This window comes from Corvus cornix, chromosome 11 (assembly GCF_000738735.6).
Source record: "Corvus cornix cornix isolate S_Up_H32 chromosome 11, ASM73873v5, whole genome shotgun sequence".
Taxonomy (NCBI): domain Eukaryota; kingdom Metazoa; phylum Chordata; class Aves; order Passeriformes; family Corvidae; genus Corvus; species Corvus cornix.
The window spans coordinates 19,004,633-19,031,246 of NC_046341.1; the positions used below are offsets into that span (position 1 = coordinate 19,004,633).

A 26,614-nucleotide genomic window follows, 5' to 3' on the forward strand; every position below is an offset into this window, starting at 1 on the left:
TTTGAAACAGGGTCTGCATTCCCAACCAAGTCCCAAGAGCTCAAAAGCTTTCAGCTGTATCCTATTCGCATCTTTTCCTTGTCAGAAATCCCCTGATGAGAACAAGGTCTGACAGGAGGGGAGGAAGAAGGAAATTACATAAGCAAAACAAAAGTGTCATTAAATTAATTCTGCAGATGAGCAGATCAGGTCTTGGTTGTAACTTTTCTTCTTTCTGGCACATTCCAGACAGTTCTTTAAGGAATTCTCTGCTAAATGAAGCTCAGATGGCAGGTTAAGAGCTCCTTGTTCCAAGGGGTGGCAAATGTCTGGTCTCTTTTTTCACTCCCACTGTCTCATGCCATTTGCACCAATGTGAGCACTGACAGGGGAAGCACAAAGTGATTTTTCTCAAGGTTCTGAAGTGAAAGCATCAAGGCCATGGCTGAGTTATGCAGGATGAAAGCACACTTCCACCCAGAGCCAGCCTCCCTGGGGTGTAGTCCTGGGCTGTCTCAGCAACTGCTCTCAGCAGTCACAAAATGCCAGCTGACTGATACTGTTAGTGTTCCTCGGGCATCTCATCAATCACAACTCAAGCCTTTCCCAGTGAGTAACTTAGGAAAACAAGGCCATTCCTCCTGCTCATCCTGCTCTGAAGGTTTTCAGTGGTTCCATTATTCTGAGTTACTGACAGGTGCTTTGTTTCTCCCCTTGCACAACTTCTAGATACAAACTGCTTTTGATTTAGCACTCAGATTAAGTCCTTACCCCACCTCGTTTTTCTAATTAGAAAAAGGCCTGAGGCAAATTCAAGGAAGATTGTCCCCAATTCCTTCTCTCAGAGTAAAGCTGTGATATTTTTAAGAAGTACACAGAGGATGTTGAGAGTGAGGTGTTTCCAGTGCTGCCTGGAGAAGAAAGACCATGAGGTCCTGATGAGAACACAGAGTAATGTCACTCTGAGCCGCTCTGCTTTTGTTCAGGGTTACTGGGCAGAATGACCTGAAGATATTCCTGACAGTGGGGACAGTAGATCAACTCCAGATATTTTAGCTGCAGGCAGAACATCACCCTGACATTCTTGGAGTGCTTAAACAGATCAAGACAAACTCGAGAGGCTAAATCCACTTAAAACAGGTTAGATCATCTAAGAAATAAAATGCAAAGTACTCAACTACTACAGGCCTCCACATTCCACATCCAGTGAGAACTTTCTGATGACTTATGTGCAGTATGTGCAACCTGAGACAGTGCAAGGCTACTTTGAAAGGTGCTGAAATAGTCGTTCAAATTCATAATCTGATTGCCCACATGGAAATGCTACCGGCCCTTTCAGATACTTCAGCTATGAAATTCTGGCAAGCAAATCATCCAAAAACTCCTCAAGGCTCAAAATTAATAAGCATTACCTCAATATCTTCTAAAAAATATTATGTCTGATTTTCTCTCAGTATTTCTACTGAGCTGGAAGCTGGTAGAAATACTGAGAGAATTGTTGAGAAATTATTATTTTGGAAGGTATAAAAAGGAAGCGGCAAAGTTTTAAAGAAATTGTGAGCTTCCTTGCAAGCTGGAGAGAAAAGGAAAGAAGTGAAGATTTCAACTCAAAAATGCAAGGTAGACAGCAAATCCCCAGCATTTAAACTGCCAAAGACTACATAATTTTGCAATCAAGATTACTGCATTTATTTCTCAAGCTTTAACTTGATAACATTTAGCAGAGGTTTCAGAAAGTATTTATTTACATGCAGGTTTATCTTACTTCTAAGCTACTTGACTATTTTGTTGGGTTTCGGGCTGGGTTTTTTAGCTAATAGGAGAACGACAGTGATAGTTTAAAAAAAAAAAACCTTTAGTTATAGCTACAGTAGAGGAAAACTGTCTCTGAATACCATTTAATTTCCATGACAGAGTTATTTCTGAAATCCAGACTCCAAAAGCTATCAATGTAATGCATTAGATGGATTTGCAGGCATTTAAATTCATGACTCAAAATGGTAACAGGTGTGCTCATACAAAATTAACACTCACTCCATTCACTCATTACCATTTAACTGCCCCTTATTAAGGGCTGTCAGTGTTTTCCCAGGCTGAGGAAGTGATTTACTTGAGTGATCCTGAAGAGGGGGAACTCCAGCTCCAAGTTCTGCCTTCTTTGCCCTACTTTAACACCTCACCAAAATTTCTGGGGCGAGCAGTTCCTCATCTGTGAGGTTTCAGGCCCTGAGCAGTGGAACACACCCAGGGCCTCTGTGGGAACACGGGGCTGCTCACGTCCACACAGCAGCTCTGGGTAATCTGACACCACGGAGGGATTGCTCAATGAATTGGCCACAGAGTTCATGGTGGTGTTTAGGGAGGCCGTGAGGATGAAACGGGATGGCCCCAGCAGCACTGCAGCGTCCTGAAGGACACAGATCCTGGGAGCTCTGTACCCTCTGCTTGGGGAGGACAATGTCTGTGCAGCCATGCACGGATGGAGGGATGGATGGATGGATGGATGGATGGATGGATGGATGGATGGATGGATGGAGGGATGGATGGATGGAATGGTTGGAGGGATGGATGGAGGGATGATAGATGGACAGATGGAATGGTTGGATGGATGGATGGATGGATGGATGGATGGATGGAATGGTTGGGTGGACGGATGGATGGAATGGTTGGGTGGATGGATGGATGCATGGACGGATGGACAGAATGCTTGGGTAGATGGATGGATGCATGGATGGATGCATGGACGGATGGACAGAATGGCTGGGTAGGTGGATGGATGCATGGATGGCTGGATGCATGGACGGATGGACAGAATGGTTGGGTAGATGGATGGATGCATGGACAGATGGACAGAATGGTTGGGTAGATGGATGGATGCATGGACAGATGGACAGAATGCTTGGGTAGGTGGATGGATGCATGGATGGATGGACAGAATGGTTGGGTAGATGGATGGATGCATGGACGGATGGACGGAATGGTTGGGTAGATGGATGGATGCACGGATGGCTGGCTGGCTGGCTGCACAGCCACAGACTTTACTAACTGTGGCACTGACAGATGAGCCTATGGCCAGCCCGTTTTACACAGCTTCTGGGGTTTAAGCTGAAAACTGCACCTGCAGTTGCTTAATCCCTGCACTCAAAGGCTCACCCCTAGCACAGCCCAGGTCCCTGCATGCTGTCCAGTGCAATTCCAGGGAATTGGGCAGCTTCCAGGGAACTGGGCCAGTTCCAGGGAGCAGACACAGCCACCCTGGCATGCTCAGCAGGAGCCTGTGCACCACATCTTTTGTACCCAGCCATCCCCAGGAACAGGGACAGCTTTCCAAAGCCTGTCTGAGCTGTAATATAAACAACAATCATTCCAGGGGAAGAAAAGATGAAGCATTAAAATATTTCTATACTTTTTAAGAAGGTCTGAGTAATGACATGAATTAAAATTGCTAAATGAGTTCAGGGTTAGGGTTCTCTGCAGTGAAGCAGAGAAATGTCAATCTGTGGAAACAGCAGGGCTTGTAATGGTTGGAAATTCAAGTGGAGAAATTGTTGGGATGGAGTTGGCTTTGGAGAAAACAGTTTAAAAACCCCTTTATACACCTTTCTCTAAATCTAACATTATATTTGATCTCAAATGTAAAAAATCATATTTTGTCCAAGAGTCAAACTAACAGCAGCATATTTCTTTAAAAAAAAAAATTCAGAGTTACAATCAAATTGTGGTTCATAATCCCTCCCATCAAATCCTGACAATAATTTTTATTGTCAGTAGCAGCAATAAATGATTGCCCACCTTAGCTGCAGAGGACATGCAGCTTATATGATCCAAATAGTTACCAGTAAAACGCACAAAAAGAAGGAAGAAGCATTATCCAGATTACTACAGCAGCAACCTGCTGTAACAGGCTTATATAGTAGAACCTGTAGAAATATTCATTTATCTCTTTGTTTAATACAATGTCTAGTACATGAAAATGATACTTTTCACCATTTTATTTACTACAGGCAAGGAGGTTAATGCAGGAGAACATGTTAAAGCTTATCTCCATTCTTTGAACTAATTAATTGTAGCACTTGAGGAATCCTTTTAGGGAGATTTGCAGCAGAAAATGCTTTTAAATGACTCCATAGGTAACTGCATTAAAATAAATCCTCAGACACTGGAGGCTGGACAAAGAACTTGGAATAAAACAGCAGCCCCCATTTGAGAGAGTCCCAAGGTGTTCTGAGTTTGCCCACTGCACACCCTTTTGTTCCATGGCTCTTGTAGGCCCAGTAGGAACATTTTTATGGGCTTATAACTAAATTGATTCAAGATTTCCATATTGGAACAAACTTTTAGTGGACTGGAAATACAACACATTCTGCACTGTCATTTAACCAGATCTCTCAATGTTTCCAAAAATACTGAGGCCATTAAAGGGAAGCTCACTAAACAAGAGCAGGAATCAAGCTGAAAACGCCATGACCCTGTGGAGTTGGATCCAGAAACTTCTCTTGTCATCTTGCAAAAAGGTTTTGTTCATTTGGAGTAGAAAGAACTGTCAGAACTCAGCAGCCAGCACAGGAGAAGCTGGGTCTGCCACCAGTGAGGAAGAGCCCAGGCAAGCCCAGCACCACTGGCATGGCTGGAACCCCATTTCCTGCCTCCCTTTGGGGTGATATTTTTGTTAGATGGGGCACGTTTAAGAATTGTTTTTAATCCTCTTAGTTCAGTGTTGTCTCCTCTTGAGGTAACACAGCTAAAATACACAAAGCTGGTGATAGTGAGAGAGATGCACAGAAAAAGGGGGGAAAGCAAAGAGGAGGCTCCTGTGTTTTAATCAGCAGTTGTAGCACCCATGGCAGGAATCGCTGAGGTTCCCCATGCAGGAAGCACAGGAGTGGCAAGCATATCTTCCCTAAATTAGGTCATAAGAAGAGCAATGGGATGTGTCAAAATTATGAGGTGGAAAGGCTGCAGCTCTGTAACATTTTGGTGGTCTCTGTTAGCGCTGGCAGCCACAGGGACACTGCTGTGCTTGAATTACACCAGGTGACATTCCCAAAGCAGTGACAAGCTCAGGAACACCACAGATCTGCTCCCCAGCTCCACTGAAACACTTCAGCAGCCTCAGGCTGCCCACAGAGCCCCTGCAAAGCCCTGTGAGTGCTCCCTGGGCATTGGCACCCAGCAAAGAGTGAACCACAAACAGCCTCTGGAGAGCAGGTGGGGATGAGCTCCTGCTTGGGAAACCTCTTCGTTTTGTTAAATTATCACTTCTCAGACTCAATAATCACTTGCTCCTACATAAAAGTCATGAAACCCAAATGGAAAAGCCAAAGTGATAGGAGCTGTCACCATGCTCTTTAAACATCCTCAAGCTGTGCTGGTGGGGTCAGCAGATCAATGGGTGCTGCCTGCTCATTAATCCTCACAGCTGCACTTCCACCTGTGCAGGGCAGCAGGGTCTCTGCCCATGCCCACAGCCCCTTTAAGGGCAGGGTAACCCTCCAAAAGGGGCAAGATGCCATTGAGAGGCTTCTCCTTCCAGCACAACTCACTGTGGCACAAACGTCAGGAGTATTTTCCTGCTGAGCTCTGCTGTCAGCCACAGGCCGTAATTTCTACCCTTGGACACATTACAAGCATAATGGAGAACACATAAATGAATGCACAATCATTACAGATATTTATATACATCCTGCTGGTGCGAGATCATGCCTATAATTCATGTGTGGTAAAGCCACAAAATTATGAAGGTCTTCCTAGCACAGCCATTCATAATCCAATGGGAATCCATTACATTTTTATTTCTCGTGCTACAAGAGGCAATTTATGACTGTCTGTATTTCACATCATGTTTTAGAGGTGATGATAATGTAAAAGAAGCCTGACCTCAAAATGGAATAACTGATTGAGGCCAAGAGCCATTGCACAAAATGTGTATTTGGTTTCTTGGAGAAATCAGCAAAGCTGAGAAATCAGCTTTTTTAATTTTTGGTATGGAGTTCACTTTAGAACAACATTTTTCTCAAATTAATCTCTTTCATTTAATTTAATTTTCCTTTTAGGCAAAGAGGTCTGGGTTTATTTGATTTTCGTGATTACAACCAAACATACAAATTCAGGCTCTTTCAGAAACATTAGAATACCTCATTCTCTGGTTTTTCAGTCTGGTCCTTCCCGAGCCCCTTTGTGGTCAATACTGAGCTGTTCTCAGCCCAAATGGAAATTTCAAGACTGTTACTATTTATCTATTTCCTTATTGTGCTATGAGGCATAAGCTCTCAGTGCATTTACAAGTATTTAGGAGTTACTGAGGTGACATTGCTAAAAGAGGCCAAGAATTAATGTCAGAGTTGTCACACCTAACTACACACAATTTGATAGCTTTGAGTTGTACTTATTCCTTCTTAGAATTGACATCACATTTGTGATGACAGCTGTCCTCTGTCCTCTGCAAAAGTGTTCCTTTGCCAGGGCTGTTATTGTGGGGTTTATTATTATTTCTAGGGATAATTGTTCTATTGCATCCATTTGATTTCCTAACAGCAATATAATTCTGCTCATACCTTTGCAAACCCACCACATTTTCATTTTCAGATTCTCAAGTCCCCAGCATTGCCATATTCTGGTAACAGTTTTTTAAAAGCTGTAAATTCTCTTCTCTCTTGAAGAGCTGCCTTTCTGGGGCATGAGTATTTCAGAGCAGATCCATAAAAATGGACAGCTAGCTAAACTTTATACATCTTGACCTCACTAAGAGTCCTGTTTCACCTGCAGTCGAACCATTTATATTGGCATTATGTGTTACACAAGTCTGGCTGAAGTAAAATTACACTTAATAAGCCAGACTGTATTTTAAAAGAAGATGAAATAACGGCTATAAAATTTAATGTGGCATTTAACTGTCACATGAATAGTAAATCCTTCAGTAAAGATGACAGAGCTACAGTGATTTAGCAGTCACCAATCCAGGCCATCAGAGCTTTATGTTAACACCAGCAAAGAGCATTGTGGGACCAAGCCATGTAATTTCTCAGATGGAAAATTACTTTCTTGAGGTTCCTGAATCATCACAACTACATGGGACTACTTATGAGGCTGCTCAGAATTAGTCAGGGTACCAGAACATGGCTCTAGCAAGGGTAAAACAGGATGCCATTTTCCAGGTTTTAGTGGGATACCTCCTGATGGACTATTTTAACTTTTTTTAAATATCATTCTGACTACACAGCATTTTGTACTGTAACGGTGCTTTCTTCTTTTCACATTAAGCAAGGCTAATGTTGGGCAAAGGTACAAATTTATTTCCCACAGTGTGATGCCTGAATTGCAACTGACCTTCTGAATGTTTCAGGGATGCCAGCCCCAAGCTCTCTCAATTCACCAAGGAAAACTGCAACTTCCTAAATATCTTCCTTTCCGTGGAAAGGCAACAGCTCAAGTTCCACATGCCCTGTTGTCCCTTAATTCACTGAAAAGGCCAGTCTAGGTTTAGCAGATGCTCCATGGCTCATGTGCTTGAAACCCCTTTTTCCTTGGGCACTGGGCATTGCTCTCCAGCCCCCCAGAACAAGGGAAAAGCTCCACGGCCTGTTACAAACCTCCAGGGCCATTTAGTCATTCAGATTAGAAACCTCTAAAGATCACCCATGAAAACACACTGGTTTGCCATGATCTGCTTTGGGCTGTGTGCTCTGTGGAAGCTTTAGGGACTGAAGCTGCAGCCCTGGTTTCAATCTTTAGTACTGACCTCCCCCAATAACAACTTTCATGGCCACTGTGCTCTGCTCAGAAATTCAGTAGCCTCTGGCCACAGATAACCATCCACCAAGCAACCTTAAATGTTATCCTCTCAACGTTAAAAAAGTGTGTTTGAGATTACTTTGGCTTTCAGGTCACATTCTTGCATCCTTGCTGAACTCCCGCTTCCCAGGAGATTCTGACCGGTGATGGATTCAATGTGTTTTTCCTCCTGTTCTTTAAAGTTGATTCATTCATCACACTAGGTGGGGTACATTTTTTAAGCACTGGAATGAGAGCTGGTCAGCACAAAACAGCATGTGTGAAAGGGAAAACTGTGCCTGGGGTAGTACTGGGGATGAGTCCAGAGAAATGCACAAAAACCTCTCTTACCAAACCCAAGACCCTGGATCAAGCAGCTCACTGCACCTCCCTCTCCAAATCTCTGGAATCTCGACTGACATTCCAGATGTTCTGCTTCATTACGGTTTACTCATATTAACCTGCAATATAAACCAAAAATTTCAACATTTTCTCTCATCTTTGTGGAGGGAAGGCATCAGGAAAGAAAACTGCTCCATAGGCAGCCTGGATTAGTGTTGTCTACACAATGAACACAACACCATAGACAGAAACTATTGCAAGTATTTTTCTCATCACTTTTAATAGACAATGACTTTTCTCCATATATATTCTCTATATCTACCCTCATCCTCTTGGCTCTCCCAAATTACACCCAAGGAAGATCTTTTAGAAAACAAGACCAGCTTTCTTTGCAACCAGAACTGTGCATGTCTTTAGGAGATACATCTCACCATTTACTTTTCACGTTACAACCAAAAGGAATTAGGATGCAAAAAACACACATCAAATAACAAAGCTACTCCCAAGATGGAGTAAATGTAAAACCTGAGGAAATCTCCTCTTAAAATCAGGTGGAATCAATAACAGGCTCTGCCTTTGCATGGTATGGAAATACATTCTTACTAGAAATTCCCTCGTCATCGAAGATTTGGCTCTTGTAAGCCCAGCTGTGAGTTTGGGACTGGTCACAAAGCCCAGGGCATGAGATTTTCATCTCTAGGGGTAGTCCCTACTGCACTGTGTGTACATAAACAGACCCACTGCTTAAAACTCAGGTTGTTAACACCCAACAAAATCACAGAAGACATTTTGAATTCAGATCTAAAAGCATCGTTGCACTACTGGCATAGAAAAAAAATTAAGCCCTAGAGATGAAATCTTTCTACTGCTGTTGATTTTCATGTATCTCTAACCTACATGATCTGTTATTTAATATCTACCAGTGCTATCACTGATTTTAATGGGCCAATGCTGGTGATTATTTTGAAGCTGTCACAAGGTACAGAAACAAAGACTGACAGATGACACAGCCACAGAGGAGACACTAAGCAGGCAGAAGGGATGTGCCCACTGAAGTCCTGTCGGCACTCAGGGTGATTATCATATCTTGGGGCACAACAGCTCCTCAGGACGGGGCTTCTGATATAGGCAAGGGGAAACACAACCCTTATCTGTTGGAGGAAGCTGATATACACAGCGAAGGGTATCTTGGATCTCCTCCAAGATCTCCTATTTCTAAAATGCATTCGTTTTAAAATACTACACTAACACAGAAAAACAATTTTCTCCCTTTCCTTACATTTTGCTTTGTTTCCACAGCAGCCAGTTTCTGAGACGTGGAAAAAAAATCAACAATCCCAGTAGAGAAAAGCCCACTATAAAGGTACAAGTTTGCCATTCTACCACAGTCTATACCTTCCTTCAGCAAAAGTCCAAACACAATGTGCTTCCTGTCCCAGGCTTTGTTATACAGCGGAAATCCTTTCAACAGCAGCATAGATGGGTCAAAACACACCAGAACTACTGCATTCAGACAGAAGAAAGGTCCCTTTCCCACCTATTATTCTATTCAGAATGTGTTTGAGAGCATTAGTGGCACCCAGATTGTGTGTGCCCCTTCACTGCCATAGGTGGGTTTAACTGAATGTCTTCAGAGAGCTGAGAAATAAGTTGGTCATTTTCTCCTCAGCAAAAATCTCTTCTTGTGAAAAAGGAGAGGGGACACAACATGAGCCATCCAATAAGTGAGCACATGCAACAAATGCCATGGGAAAGCCTAGCTGGGACACCAGACCTGCCCAGCACCACCAGTGCCAACCCAGTGTCACTGTGGGCTGGACAGTGACAGTGACAGAGAGGCCAGCAGGGAGCAGAGCACCCCACTCCCAACTGCATTTGGGGTGTTCCTCACTTTGATCTCCTGAGTTGCAGAGATACTTTGGCCCTGCACATCCCTACAAGCAGAGGAGGATGGAGGAAGCAGCACACGACACGAGCAGCCTCCTCTGAGGGCTCGGGGAGTCCAGCACTGAATGCACCTCAGCAGCATCCTCAGTGTGTTTTTCTTTCTTTGCTGATGAAGTGCTTTGTGTGTTTGCATCATTTATACAACAGAAAGCAGCTCACACTGCATAATGCACACAGCAAAATGTTACCAATCCAATTAAAAATAGAACTCATCTTCTGCTTTCCAGAAAATTAAGGCAGCAGTTGATTTTAAGTGGTAATAAAAGCCTTTGAAATCACCATTGTAGTTCTTAGTACTTTCAAAAGATACCCTTCCAAGTCCTATCAGCCTCCAAGAGAAAAGCCAAAATTCAGATTACTTTACTCATTCCAGCAATGCTATTAAAGGAAATGGGACAATTCTTCCCACCATGGGGCACATAGTGGGTTGTATCGTCATAAAATTGTGGGTCACAGATCAGGATCCAGAATGAAAAATCTAAGCCATCCTTGAAGAAATATGATCCACAAAAACTAGGAAATCAGTAAGAAAATCAGTAGGAACTAATAATTGAGTTATTCACAGGCAGATTTGTTGCATAGAATCATAGGATTGTTTAGATTGGAAAAGGCCTGGGACCATCAAGTCCCACCATTCCCCCAGCACTGCCAGGGCCACCATGTCCCCAAGAGCCACATCCACATGACTTTTAATTCCTCTAGGGATGGGGACTCCATCTCTGTCCTGAGCAGCCTGTTCAGAATCACAGAATCATTCAGGTTGGAAAAGACTCTCAGGCCACTGAGTCCAAGCTGTGCCCCATCCCCACCTTGTCCCCAGCCCAGAGCTCTGAGTGCCACCTCCAGCCCTTCCTTGGACACCTCCAGGGATGGCGACTCCAAACCTCCCTGGGCAGCCCCTGCCAAGGCCTGAGCTCCCTTTCCATGGGGAAATTCCTGCTGCTGTCCACCCTGAGCCTCCCCTGGCCCAGCCTGAGGCCGTTCCCTCTCCTCCTGTCCCTGTTCCCTGGGAGCAGAGCCCAACCCCCCCGGCTGCCCCCTCCTGTCAGGGACTTGTGCAGAGCCACAAGGGACCCCCTGAGCCTCCTTTTCTCCCAGCTGAAGCACCAGTTCCTCAGTCCCAGTCCTTGACAACCCTTTCAGCAATACCCAGTCACAGAACTTAACATAAAATCACTATTAAAACTTAATTAAGCTACAGCTGGGTAAATTGATAAAAATGTTGCCTTATTGCCTTCAATGTCTTGCAGGAGTGGAGAGAAGAGCACTTTGTAGGCCAAGGCTGGTCTGAAGATTTCAAACCAATGTCATTTGCACAATGTTCAGCACAACAGGGCTCTGTTCCATCCTGGACATCACAATAAACTTCCTCAGCAATGGTCCCAGCAGGTCCCACTTCTGTTTGTGGCACTGCACCTTTGTAGATGAGGTGAAGCTGAAAAGAGGTGCTTTAGCCCTGAAACACAGAGCACCAGGACCAGTTCCTACAGTACCCTGCAGTCAGGAGGCTTTTGGCATGCACATCCCATCAGGAAATATTTTTGGCACTGAGTAGGCCATATCTATTGTGGCTGGGGAAAATCAGGAAAGCAGGAAAGCTGGATTCAGTCACTCGAGATTCCCTGGTCCCATGGCAGGGGCTGCTCCCTCCTGCTCTGCAGAGGTTTGAGGGCACAGTTCTGCAGAACAGAACAATCTGGATGTGCCACAGAGGGAGACAGGGCAAGAGAGAAACCAGAGGAGGTGCGGTGCAGGAGGAACAGGAGAAGGATGTTGAGTGCAGGGGAGAAGGAGGAAATGCAGTGTACTGGCTGAAAAATGAGGAGGTGAGAAGAGAATCCCCAAACAGCAACAGAAAACACAAATTCTCAGCTTTGTGACAGGAATATGTGCAATTATCCAACCTTCACCACCTGTTTAATCCCAGCAATTCCCTTCAAACCAGCATGTCTCACTACTACCAGCCAAGGAACCTCTGCAGCACCCCAGGCTCTTGACTACACCTTATCAACAGAGCTGCATGCAACCACACTGCTCCTCCTAACAGACACAACTCCCCCTACAGAAGCAAGACACTTTCTGACCCTCCAGCAATAGCAGAATGAAGTGAAAATTGTTCCGCCACTGAATTCCTTTGGTTCCACAAACGGTCGATTTATGCTGCAAACTCTATTTGTGCTCTTTATTAACAGGGCACACGACAGAGCAGGCTCAATTTGTCATGTGCTAGTTGATCTCTTGCTCTGGAAAGCAAAAACAAAACCTGGAATTTCTCATTTGCCTGATTTGTGATGCATTCAGCCCTTACTGAATAGTCCAAGTCCGTGGCTACAGTTGCTCTTCATTTTCTTCTCTCTTCTCTATTTCCAGGCTTTAATTTTCAAAATTAAACACAGCATTTTTTCACATATAACTCAAGACACCTGCACTGGTCAATCAGTGCTAAAGAAGTACATTCATATGCCCAAATATTATCATCATTGTTATTATTATTATTACTATTATTAATTGTAAAATGCAAGTTTTTGAACAACTGTTGTTTACAGCCTTGGTGAAAGCTGTTTATATTTGTGTGTGTGTAATAATCAGAGATCAAGTCTGCTCCAATAAAGTGATTTATCATAGAAAACCTTACTTTATTACAAGCTTTCCTGTAGTGCATTAGATACCTCAGCCTGCCCACAGATGCAGCCACTGGGCACCCATCCTGTTAGTCTCAATGTGACTGTGAAAACAGATCTTTTTGTAATGATAGCAATAATGTTTTTTTTTTTCCTCCAGGTAAGACAGGACAGAAAATCTTTGCTGTGACAGGCAGAGAATGCTTGTGAAACAAACACACACAGATGTGCTCCTCTATTTTAGCACCAGACAAGCTGTCCCTTGTTGGGCATCTTCCAGACAGTGAAATCCCAGGCAGCCAGGCTCACTCCCACTCCACTGAAACTCTCTCTCCAGGTCCACACCTCTGGATTTTCTCCCACACCCAGCTGGAAGAGCCACCAAAGAGCATCTCCCCAGCCAACAGCACATTCCATGGTGTTGACTCACAGCATCCTCTGCCATTTTTAAAGTGTGCTCGCGTTTAATGCTCACATTTCAGACCTCTTCTGCTCTCGTTTGCTCTGTGCAGCCTGGCTGCGATACCACCCCACAGGGATGATTGGAAATGGCTCCTTTTTTATGCCAGCCTCCCCTAACCCAGCCTCTCTGAGATGTGAGGGAAGCACGTAGAAGGCATCTCTCATTGTGCTGCTGTGCACCTGCAGCTGCTGGCCAAGGTCACGAGAGGAAACAACAAAATCCTTCAAGAGCCAGTTCCTTTGTCATCTGAACGCGGGCAGGAAACACTGGAAGAGTCTGAAGAAAGTTTTTCTAATGAGCTCTTAGCCCAGCCTTGCAGGAGCCAAAGACAGATGATCATTGCAGGTCCCTTCCAGCTGAAATAGCCTATTCTGCCCTACACAGCTTTGAGGGAAAAGAGCACCAATATCTGGCTATTTCAGACCAATATCCAGATCCTCATGTTCACAGGGATTGCTGGGCTTCAGAGCACAGGAACAGACACTGAACCTGGGTTTGAGGGGAGGGCAGGGCCAAGGTCTGGATCAGAGCTGCTCTGGCTGAACCGCCCCATCCGCCTGAATTCAGGTTCTGTTGCTCTGGTTTAACCTCAGGAGCCCTTCAGAGAAGGCTCTGAGGTATTCTGCAGTATAAATAATATTAATTACCAGCCCTTTTATTTCACAGGTACTCGAAGCTCATTTGAAAATATTGTACTCAGTGTGCAAGTAATACATAAAAGGTGGGGGGTTTTGAAAAGCAAGTGTTTTAAAATTATGCTTTCTCTTCAAAACAGATTATTAAAGTTAAATCAGCATAATTTTCTGCTGCATTAAACTGGGGACAAGTCAAAATGGCTGCAAGTCTGCTTGAAGTAATTCACGAACATTTATCTTTCCTCTTGTTTATTGTAAATATATCTTTATAGAATAAGTTAATTTTCCTATATACTTTTTCAGGAGCAGTCAGGAAGACAGATCCTAACAGAGCTGTTCATGCACAACCTTTGCAAACTAGCAAGATCAATCATTTTCCTTTCCTCTGAATTTCCAAAATTAATGTAAATCCTTAGAAGTCAAAGCAAGGATTTAACTGTATTAAATTTTCCATTGTGCTTTTAAATATACATGTTCTCTCCTTTGAGATTCTGTTTGGATGTTAGGAACCAGCTCTTACTCTTTTTAATCTCTGTAAAGTGCACAGGGATGGGCACAGCGTAACCATTTGTACCGTCAAGATGAAATATCAGCAAAAGAAAACTGTCCAGGGCAGATATATTTCAGTATGAATCATTAATTCCTAAAGCTTGAATTTTTTCGTTACTCATTACCCATTTTTCATCCTGTATTACTCCCCCAGTTTGCAGAGCTGCAGTGAGATCCTCACAGCTCAGAAGTGTTGGTATGTGGCTGGGGAGAGCAGCCCTACAGCTCAAACTGAGCAATTCGCAGGTAAACAGAAGATTTAAAATTATTTTTCCACTGCATTGCAAAGATCAGTCACTGAAATCTGGCATTTTACAGACTCAGCCCTCCAAGGCCTGTGACTGCTTTCCCTGACTATTTGCAGGGTACATCCTCATGCCAAAACCCCAAACGAGAATACCCAAAGCCAAATACTCAGATTTCCATCGGATTTGCACCGTCCCTGTGCCTAACAGCTAGGAAGTTATTTATGCAATTATAAACACAGCATTGAGAATCAAATGCTACTTTATCAATTCTAAGGAAAGCCTGACACTTTTGTATTCCACATTCCACTGCAATGGCTAAATCCAAACCAGTGCAGACCAGAGCAGCTTCACAGCAGAGGGGACATCAGAGCCTGCAGTGTTTAAATAAAGGCAAAGCCTGGCTGCTGTAGCCTCCACACAGATGGCTGGCTTTCAGCGGGCGGGGGGGAGAAATCCATCCTGACTGGTTTCCAAGCCATTAGGAGTTCTTACACATCCACTCAGTGCCTAAAGAGGCACAATGCCCACTGCAGCACAGGGACAATGCGTGGGGGATGGCAGTGGTACACTTAAACCATCTGCATTTGCACAGTGCTTGGCAGCAAGCACAGGACTGGCAGCCTGGGCCTGGGGTGTAATAAAGGGAGTGTAATAAATGAGTAAAAGTCACTGAACCAATTTACAAGGCATTTGTGCCTTGGCTCTCACACTTCAGCCCCTCAGCAAGGATTCATCCAGAGCAGCTCCCTCCACTCTGCCTCTGGCAAGTGCTCAGCTCCTCCAACAGCTTTTGGAGAAGGCACATCACCTCCTTCCCTCACGCCATGTGCATTCGAGCAACACAAAACCCACCTGGAAACCCATGCCCTTGGGAGAAGGGTGGCAGCAAGCTGGGAGTGGGGTCCATGTGATCCACATGGAGAGCCTGTGGAGTGTCACACAGGGTGTGTGTGGAGCTGGAGCCCACATGTGGCACTGCCCAGCCCATCACAGCTCCCACATGGACCACAGGGTGTCCCAGCCACTCCCAGCCAGGGAAACATAGGGAACAGATGGCAGAGAGAGCTGGGCAGTCCCAAAGGTGAGGTGACACCAGCTGGGCTGGCACAGCGGGCCAGGCAGGGCCATGGCTGCAGCACCGGAGACAGTGAGTGTGTGTGAGTCTGTGTGTGTCTGTGTGTTTGTATGTGTGTGTGTGAGTGCTTGTGTGTGGGTGTGAAGGCTGAGCATGAGCCAGGTGTGCCCAGATGGCCAAGAAGGCCAATAGCCCCTGGCCTGGATCAGGAATAGTGTGGGCAGCAGGACCAGGGCAGTGCCTGTCCCTCTGGGCACTGGTGAGCCACACCTCGAGTGCTGTGTCCAGTTCTGGGCAACACGGCTGGTGAAGGGTCTGGAACACAAGTCCTGTGAGGAGCAGCTGAGGAAGCTGGGGTTGTTTAGCCTGGGAAAAAGGAGGCTCAGGGGAGACCTTATCACTCTGTACACATCCCTGACAGGAGGGTCAGCCTGGGGGGTTTGGTCTCTTCTCCCAGGGAACAAGGGACAGGACAAGAGGACACAGCCTTAAGCTGCACCAGGGGAGGTTTAGGCTGGACATTAGGAAGAATTTCTTCACAGGAAGAGTGACTGGGCATTGGGATGGGCTGCCCATGGAGGTGGTGGAGTCACTGTCCTTGGAGGTGTTTAAGAAAGCCTGGTCTGGGTGACAGGGTGGTGCTGGGTCCCAGGGTGGACTCGATGATCTCAGAGACCTTTTCCAACCTGGTTGATTCTGTGACTCTGTGCCCGTGTGTGTGTGTGTGTGTGTTCCACAACACAGCCAGAGAGCTCCAAACCCACATGGCCAAACCGGGAGAAGGAGGGTGAGCTGTGACCAGGACTCACCAACGCCAGTGGCATGACAGCCCTTGGAATGCACACGTGGAGATTGGATCACTGGGGCTAAGGCAGCTCAATGTGAGGACATGAAAGGAAATTCTAGAGACTTCAAGGGGCATCAAAGAAAGCATTTGAGATATGGGTCATCTCACGTCCTGTAAACACCATTTCCCTTCAGGAACTGGTTTATTGGCACTCACTGGAACAAAGCCCCAATGAGCCACATCCCTTCTCTGGCAGAGACACCGGGGTGAACAACAGCCCTGAAGGCAACCCCAGCCAAGTGTGTCACCTGCCTTTTGTTGCACACTGCTCTTTTCACCCCAGCACCGTAAAATCTTCCTCTCAAGATAAAACTCCTACTGCACTTGAGTAGCCACATGAATCCCAGCACAGCAGAGCTATTTGTGTGCTGCAGCTTTTGGGATGACAGCTCTCCTATGACTGGAATGCTTATTTGGTATAAAGGTTGCAGTTCAAGCAATAATCTGACTTTTTATGTCCCCTGAAGCTCTCATAGAACAGTGAGAGGCATAAAAACGAGGTTTCAGTCTTTTTTGAAAGAAAAATCAACGTTATTTCTACCAGTTAAAAATCTTCTTCTGTTTTAGAGCTTCCTAGCAGACATTTAACTGCTGAACAGAACAGTCAAAGAGGCAGAGTGCTGCTGAGTGCAGGGACCGAGATCCTCTGCCCCTGCTCACCCCAGTGCTGAAGTCAGGAGCTTGCAGGCTGGCCCATGCATGGGGAGAATGCCAGAGGAAAGCCAGGACCAGGATGGGCAAACAGTCGTGTAAACAGTGCAGGAAGAAAAGGAAAGAGGCCATCAAACCCCTGGTTTTGTCTGATCCCTCACAGATGGAGCACAAGCACAGGGTTTGAGCAGCCCCAGGTGGGGCTCACAGAGGGAAACCTCGGCAGCCCCTCCTGCCCCAGCAGCTCCACATCATCTCCTGCACACTCTGCTTCTGGGTTATTTTAAATTAGCACCACAGACATAAAGAATGTTTGCACTGCAGACTTTACCAAAAAGTAAGATGGATGTTATGCCTCTGATTTCAGATCTGGCATAGCAGAGAGAACCTCTTCTACACCAAAACATGAGCCTCCTATTTCCACCACCAGTCAGAGGTGAAAGCTGGGCTCTTCGACAACCAACCAACTGAGTTCAGGAATGAAGGATGATGATTTCCATCCCTTTTGTTTAAGAACAGATTGTGTTGGTTTGAGTTTCTGTTTTAAGGGGCATTCCGATCACAACAGATATGTTCTGTGGGTGAAAAAAAAATTCACCGAAACAAAGTTTGTTTATCAAAAAAAATGGTGGAAAACTTTCTCTCAGCGTCACACCTCTACACCAGACCTGCTCTTCCAACTGAAATCCCATGGAAAGGTTAGTGTGCCAGAATTAGCCTGCAGGCTTGTTGTTCCAAGTCCTTGTGGACTGTGTCTTCAGTGAACACATCAAAAGGATTCATGATTCCTTCCTTCAGCTCAGTGGTGACGCAGTTCCATTTTATGGCTCCTGCTCAGGGTGTTACAGAGTTTTAGTACAATGTGGGTGCATTTTGTACCATCTATTCTTTCCTGTCATTTCCAAACAAGGCAACCAGATCATTTGGGATTGTTCCCTGATGAAAATTTTAGGAAAAAAACCCTGTGGTCATTATTCTTTATGAAGCATTGGGTCTCATTAAGGATGATGGGACTGACCCTTCCACAAGAGATGTGGTGTAGTGAAATGAGTGTGGTACAGCCAGAACAATGCTCTGGAAAACATCTCAGCAAATGCTATCACACCTCCCCAGCGAACATCCAATGCCACCAGCAGTTTTTTAAAACGTTAAAAATTTTTAAAGTTCTTCATCCGTTTGGTTTTTTAAAATACACCTTAAATTAAAAACAAATCAGAGCTACATTGCTTTGTTTAAGAAACCTGACAAAAGGAAGCTGAGTCAGAGTCCCTCCAGGATGCACACCTCAAGCTGTGACAGAAAGGAAACCAGTGACCGAGTGGAAATGGCTAAGAGCACTGCACTGCCCTGATTAAAGGCCCAGAAATAACAACACAACGTGCTGCAGAGATTATGCCTTCCACATGGAGCAGGAATTGTTATTTTTTAAACCTCAAGTAATGCTCCTTCCAGAGAGGCTGCAGACAGCCATCAGATACAATTGCACATTTCAGGTGGGAGGGATTTTACAGTGATTAGCTGAGCTACTCAAAATTAGCATTTGGGGTTTCTTTTTATAACTGAAGGATAGCCTGTGCTCTCCCCTACCATATTTCCTAACTGGTCAGAGAAGTCCTGACCCAGTATCACTGCTGTGACTGGATTCCCAGTCTTGGCAGACCTTCGCTTGCACAGTGCCTGTAATGTGCTGGGCTTAGCAAGGCAGACTACTAAGGCTAACTTTTATAAACTGTTACAAAAGCATTCCTGAGCTGTACTGCCAAGGGTAAAACCCTTCCCTAGTGAGAGTCAGATGGTAGGACGAGGATTAAAAGATTATTAGTTGCAGCTGTGTCAATAGCTGTCTTTGGTTTTGATGACTGTGCTTATCAAGAAGGGCTTATTTATCATAAGGAATGTCACCATAACTCGAATTACTTGTGAAGAAAAGGAAAACTCTCTCTCAGTGAAAGGCATGGGCTGCTTTATCCACTTTGCTGGGATTTGTGCTGGTTAGGAAAGCAACAAACTTGTTCCTACAACTGTGTTTTCCATGAGTTCTTTGAGGAGAACTTCCCAGAGCGCTGACCAGATGGGACAGCAAACAAGAACAAACTTGAAACAGTGCAAACCTGACACCAGCTGTGACCACAAGGCAGCCTGCTTTGCAGGGTACACAGCGAGCAGAGAAACCAGAGCTCCAGACCACCTGACCAATCTCCTCAGCAACAGATAAATCTAATTCTGAAGAAAGGTGCTTTAGTCTCACATTTATTCTGTGCACTTATCAACCCATAACTTACACTAAGCCCCTCACGGGTGTCTGTGCATAGTGAGAGCAGTCAGACTTAACAGATTTCATGTGCTGAGTGAGGGCTGTGTTTCTGCCCATTATAACACATTATTCCTCTCAGCAGTAGCAGTTATTACTTCAGATTCCCACAAATGTCAAATTCAAACTACGCACAAGCACCTTTAAAGCAAAGTTGAGCTCTACCCCATCATTGAAGAGAGGGAAGACTATTTTAAACTTTACTAGTCTGGCAAATTGCTCAGACTCCAGCAATTAAATACCACAAGCTAAACTCAGAGTTTCACAGAAAGAGATGCTGATCTGAACCAGACATACCTAAAGCAGGTGCCACAGAGTCCCAAAGCAGCAGCTAATGAACATCTGTGGGAAAAGCATGTGGAAAGAAGCAAATGATCCAGTGAGGGCAGCTGGATATAACATGGAAGAAAACCTGTACAGCAGAGCTGAACGGAAAAGGGCCTGATGTCATTTGGAGAAAGGAACAGCAGGAGAACACCGTGAAAGGCCGAGTAAATAATTGTCACTCCTTTTGCTCGTGCCACCATCTCCGTCCATGAGTCACACAGATGGTGTGTGCTGAGGTTTCTGTTCATTTTTTACCTGTTCCCTTCACTTCCACAAGCTGGGCTGTTAAATAATATTTCATACACAAAATCAGACACCTAAAAGGTGCCAGCGTTGTCTGATCATGCAAAGGATTTTTCTCATTAGCAGAACTTGTGTGAATTAATAATATTTTTGAAACATTACCCTCTGGCTTGCAGAAAGCGTGAGCCACCAAGGAATTTTTCCAAAGTCTTATGATTTGGCCCCAATGATAAAGTCTGAAAGTCTAAGATCTACAAGAAATCCTGCTTGCCAGCATTTTGTGTCAGCAGCTTTAAAACATGGTGGCATTCACTGCCTAGGAGGGACAGCAGGGCAAATGTCTGGGATCAGCCAGAGGGCACAGGGCACTCTGAACCATCAGGGGCTCTGCTGCTGGTGGAGGGGCCTGCAAGAATTGGTTCTTCATTCCATAAAACCTCAATGGACCTTTCCTCATAGCTAGAAAGAAAACCTTAAGGATCAGTTCAGCAGAGGTGAAATCTATAAAGTATAATAGGAAGGGTTTAGATGGTAAATCAGGTCTCTAAAATTTCAATGGAAGTATCTTCCTCTTAAACTTACAAATGGTTTTCAGTTTTCTATTGAGCTCTGAAGCAGAGCATGTGAAAAGGCTTTTAGAAACTTTCTCACTTCTTGCCTTGAGCTTTTTGGGGGAGATGAAGCAAATCAGATAATAGGAAGGTAATTTAGCAGGCATTGAAACAGACCTGGACAACGTCAGCCTGTTGCCCCAGGGCACACAGAGCCCTGGGGTCTCCTCTTTTCCCTCTTGAGCAGACAGGATGACTCCCTTCCCTCCTCCTTTCCTTGGAGCAGCTGAATGTCACCCTCACTCCCAGGCCCCACACAGGGACATCAAAGGTACCAAGGGCTGTAAATGCAGTTGGAGCCCCTTGCAAGGGTAAATCCTATCTGGGGCCTTTGCCTGCTGTGGGCACCAGATTATCACAGAGCTGCATCCTGACCAGATCATGCACTTCCCTGGAAAACCCCTATCAACATCTCCCTGCTCCTCTCTCAGCAGTGACACAGCTTGTTTAACAGCTTATTTTCCTGCAAGGAAACTGGACTCTGTGAGCTCCTTACTCAAGACTTTGAAAAATGTCTCCTTTTTTTTTTTAATAATTAATGCAACAAATTCCTTTAGAAGCCATTCATCTTCACTGCTGTACACCATGAAAATGTGAAACAATCTGACCAACGTCAGCCTTCTGGCAAGGCAGGAAATCAATGCCACCACCTGTGCTGGACTGTGATGACAAATAGGGGCAAGAGAGTATTTAACTGTGGAATAACATTAAAAATTTAATTCAATAATTAAAGTTATTAAAGTCATACTTAAGATACATTGAACATTTGCCTACATTTGTTATAAGTGGCTCAAAAGAGTGAGTTTTGAGTAAGCCCCACACTTCTCAGTTTTCTTCTGCATTATTTAGTGAAAAAAATCCTCTTTCATTTGTACTGCACAATGCCAGAGCTACACCCATGTGTTCAGTTTAACACTGAGGCTTCCCCTTCCCTCTGCCCTGAGTGGTCTCCAGACTTAGAACTCACCATAACCAAGGTGTTATCAACATTTTCTCCTTGTCAAAGGCCCACCTACACTGCCTTGCTCCTCGGGTCTTCACTTTACCTGTGAAAAATACTGTGAATTTCATTTTTACATCCAGCACTGACAGAGCTTAGCAGGAGCCCAGTCTCATCAACAGGAAGGCTCTACCTTTTTGGTTTCCAGGTATAAAAATTCTTATAGGTGGGACACTTCCAAAGTGCTTTGAAAATCCTGTTTGTGCAAAGCAGGCGTAGTCTGTGCTGATCCAGTGTCAGACACCAAAAGTACCTCTCAGATATTTGCCAGCTCCTAAAACTCTCTCTAAAACAATGCTAAATAACAGACCAACTCTGGTGTTTCTCTCGGAGCCAGTTTCCTTTTATTCAGTTCCCTCATTAGAGTCAGCAACAAATAAGTAGATAGAGCAATAATAAGGCTAAGTTTATCTTGTTTCCTCCACTCCCTTTTCTCACTCTATTACTAAGACTTGGAACAATAACAGGATGCCGGGATGCAGGATGGGAAAAGGCTGACTCCCAGCTGGAAAACCTTGGAGACTGGAGAGCTGAACACTCCCAGTATTGCTTAACGAAAAGAGAAGTGGATTTTTCTATTTGATCTTCGTTTTTAGTATTCTGCTTAACATTTTGGGATACTGTTGGGTTTAGTTTGCGACCGAAGCTCCGCCACCTCGGACTCGGGTAAGAGATAAAAGTTATTTTCTGTCCTTCAGCTATGGAGTTCATTTCAAAGGGTTTTTTACCTCCACCCATATAATTTCCAAATGTCTTAAATAATTTAAGAACTAGCAGCAAATGGGCTATGAATTTTATACATATCCACCAAATCCTTTGGGCCTTACATTGATGGCACCCACAGAAAGTTAAGCACAAACAGCAGAGCTGTTTACAATTGACACTGGAAGAGGAAAATCTCTGGCTTTGTTGGGGTATACCACAATATTCCCAGATTGTGTAAAAAAAGAGACATTTCATGCTTTTTTGGAGTATTGTGTTGTAATATTTAGATTGTGTTGCTGGTAATGGAAAAGAGATCATGACCATGATCGCTGTTCATTCATAATGGAAAAGAAGTGGAGATTGTGCTGCAAATTGCACCTGTAAAGCCTTTAGGAAGGGATTTCACTCGTGGTGGGGACAGGTGAAGGTCCAGGACTGTTTGCAGTAAGGTGGGGTCCGCTGGGCTGTGATTTGATGCAAATGTTTTATTGAGTTGGGGGTGGATTTGGGGTCTGTCTTTAAGGTGGTGGCTTTGCTGTGCCCAGGGCCAAGAGGTGACAGCCATGAGCTCTGGCCAGCTCTGGCATGTCTGTTTAGAACTAAGAGGGGAGTTTATACAAACTCAGATCAGTGATTCGGTCTCCTAATTCCCAAGTTTAAAGCATCCCAAGTACTTTAGCACCCTAACACTGTAGTGCCAGGTTTTACAGATCCTGTTCTAAAAGACCAGCCATTCTTATTTCAGAGGGTTCTTGATCTCAGTGGCTCACAAAGACGCATTTTTTTTCTGATGAGTTATTTTATGAGCAGTGGCTTGACACAAAAAGTTGGTTGAAAAGGCTTTTATCTCATCCTCGAGCCAGTGTAGCAGGTCCCTGAGCTAACAAGCTCGCTGTACAGCTTGCAGAGACAAAGCATTTATGCATAAGAGATGAACTGATAGTGGTTTTTCTGTAAGAAATCTATTCTGCAATAGTGGGACTGTCAGTGCGCACAGCACCTTACTGTGCTGGCTGTCACGCTGTAATAAAGATAAAGGAAGGAAAGAAATGCAAGGAAAAAAATAAGATATGGAAGAAGATGAATTTCTGTGAGAAAAGCTCTTCCATTCTTAGATCCCAGAAACATTCCAAGTTGGCTGTTTCTGCAGTTAACAAAGGTGTAGTTAATCAATGTGCCCCTGCCCCCTGTGAACATAAATCATTAGACCAGCATTTGTAAAAGCACACAGTATTATAGATGTTCATGCAGAAAAATATATTAGACAAAAGCAAGGATGCTCCAATGATTTACAAAAGCTTCTCATCTTGGGTTAATTTGTGCCTTGTAACAACAACCCATATACCAGAAACAAATCACAGAAATGCTGACTTGAAATTTATCTCTGGTATCTCCAGGCGGTACATTTTATCCTGAAATAAAGGGTGACCCACAGGAGAAAAGGACACAGGATTCATTTAGCATATGAGAGCCTTAGAACAGTACAGTTTACTATAGAGAAGGATGTGAATTTAATTTGAAAGCAAAGGATAAACTCAATTTAAAAATCATTCCTGCTTTTCCCACAAAGCCACAAACCTGGGGTTATTTTTCAGGCTGCTACAGCTGCACTGCAATGCAACAGGAAGCATTTCCCAAAGCTTTGCTCTTTAACAGAAGACCATAAAACTGTTCTCTAAACATTTTTAAAACAAGTTTTAACACTGAAATTGTGTCCTGGAAGAAGAGCATGTCCCTGAGCAATGTGCAGCTCGCAGAGTGCTGGATGTGGGGCACGGAGGCAGCTGAGGCAGGGCAGAGTTAACAGCCCTGCTGCCAGCTTTGCTTCACATCCTGCCTCTGCTGAGGGAAACTGCTCTGAAAACAGGATAGAGGTAAAAATCACTGGGCATGGTTCAGAAACTGCTCTGATTTACAGCCCTTATGGAACAAAGGACTTCACTGTCCATCCATAAACCAATTACTTCAATTAATATTTCAAATCAAAAATAGAAAAACTTCTGTGAAATTCTCTTTTCTTGTCAGGGTACTTGTCTACAAAACTACAGGCTTAATTCAGGCCAAACAATACTTTATAATTTCTAAAAGAGCAGAGGGTCACAGAATCGAGATAACTGATTATTTCTGGCAGCTGAGGTTTCTATAAGGAATCTTCATTCTATTTTCATCATAATTCCAGGTTTTTCTCAGGTTCTAGAAGTTTAATTCAGAAGTTCCCATGTTAGTGCCAAGAAGAAAATAAGAGGTTCCCTGGTTTTGTGAGAAATTTGTTGGGCATGAAATTACTTTGGTGTCTTCTTTTTTTTAACCAACGGGTTTCCCTTGTTATCCTTGTGGGTTTACAAACTGGAAACCCCTCAAAGTTTAGCGCTGGTGTGAGTGGTTTCCCTTCCTCCCCTGAGCACAGCAGAGAGGAATTATTAGTGCAGACTGGAGGTTTGCTAGGACAGAGAGGTGCCCAGCTCAAAATCCCTGGACCCATTCCCACACAGGCCTTGGAAGAGCTGGAGGAGAACAGACCTTGGCAAGCCTGGAGCTGGACACTCGTTTGATCCACGATACGTCTTTTGGATCCACCTGTGGGCTTCCCTTCAGAGCCCTGCTCCTCCAAGGGCCATGCAGGTGTCGCAAACACAGAAGACAAACACTCTGGTGTCATGCTCATGACCAGGAGCCACCAGTTCTGCTGCCAAGGAACTCTGAGGGGCCCCGCTCCAGAGCCTGTCCTCAGCCCAGGCACAGAGCCCCTGCACGCCCAGAGGTCCCACCGAGCAATGCTGGGAATAAAGGTGTGCAAAATGAGGGCACATCTGTCCAGGAAACTCCCCTGCCCAGCCATCCAGGAGGGACTCAGGCAGTCTGACTCCCACCCCAGACTGTCCCTGCCGGGGCTGGAGCCTCTTCCAAGCTCCAGGATCCAACAGGTCCTGCTTGGCTCCCTACACACACCCTCAGTGTGTACCAGGATTCCTTCCCAGTTCCAGCCCAGGTTTCCCAGGGCAGTCTCAGACATCTCATTCCATAAAGCCATTTATTCCCAGTGCAGTAACACAGAACAGCCCGAGCTGGTGCCCCCCAGGATGGGTCCCAACCAAGGAACCCCTGGGCTTTTATCCCCTCACAGTCCAAGAGTGCCAAAGTCTCCCTCTCCCTCCTGAGCCCTTGGCTCCTGCCATGTCTCTGGCTGTGCCACAGCCCCCTGTGCCCTGTGCTGTGCACAGTCAGTGCCAGCTCCCAGCCCCTTTCCTGGGGCTCCAACCATTCCCAGGGCTCAGCCTGAGCTGCCCCCAGAGACCTGCACAGAATGGGTTCCTCACCACACCGCTCACCGCTGCACCTCCTGAACTCTGCAGTGAGGCTGGCCTTGGAATATGCAAAATTAATAAAAAGTTGTGAAGAACCTGTTTGCAGTTCTTCAGTGCAGGAATACAAATCAGCCCCTTTCATTTGATTTTCACTCATCTGCATCTGAATTTCAGATTTGTCAATAAGAATGGAACTAGCTATATTTTGAAAGCAAGCTTGTGCTGAATATGTTAGGTTCTCTCAGACTGCTGAAATGGAAGTTGTTTGTGCCATGGGTCTGATCTGTACATTTGCTGCTGTACACCTCTCTTAGGCAGGCAGTGAGATTTGGGGCCCAACCCTCCCAGGTGCTAATTAGGACATTCACAGGACCTGAAGCAGCTCAAGCCCTGGGTTTTCTAGTGCTGGCAAAGGCAGGAGAAGGGCACAAGGGCAACTTATCCCTCCGTTGCACTGCATACATTTCAGTTTTGGTGCTCTGAGAATACCCCAGTAAAGGTTTATCATCAGTAAACCAGAGAGGGTCAAGAGGTGAACACTCTGGAAGACTTTTCTCCAGAAAGGTATTTTTGTGTAAGACAGAGAGCAAAACTCTTACAATAGATTAGCAGCTGCATGTGAAAGCTTTATCAAGTATTATCCACAAAAGTCCAGAACTTACGGTGAAAAATGCCCGGTATTTTAGAGAAGGCAAGCATGGTCACCTGGACAAATTAGGGAAATTGCACAGGTACCTTCCCAAAGAGCAGCAGAGAGGAAAGAGTGTTCTTCTACCCCAACACTGCTATCAGAAATGCCAGGAGTTACAGAGCACCATCGTAGTTAGAGGTAGACAAAAAGGCAGAAATGTTTTAAATTCCTCATTTTCAAAACCCAAAGAGGTCAGTTTTATTGTCCCAGTTGTCACCAAGACCCTTCTGTTCCTGTCCAGTTTCCCCAGCATCCTCTGTCACAACTTGAGGTGACAGAGGCCGCTGTTCCTAT

The 26,614-nt window shown here is 44.8% G+C and overlaps 1 protein-coding gene across 2 annotated transcripts in view; it reads left to right on the top strand.

The window, feature by feature from the left end:
* The first annotated feature begins 22,056 nt into the window (after positions 1-22,056).
* CDH5 (cadherin 5) overlaps positions 22,057-26,614 on the top strand; it is a 29,711-nt gene continuing 25,153 nt past the window's right edge. Inside the window, exon 1 of one of the 2 annotated variants that reach the window (XM_019284253.3) lies at positions 22,057-22,285. The gene's annotated coding sequence lies outside the window, so the exon portion shown is untranslated. The remainder of the gene's footprint in view (positions 22,286-26,614) is intronic. The other variant, XM_010396507.4, reaches the window with a different exon arrangement.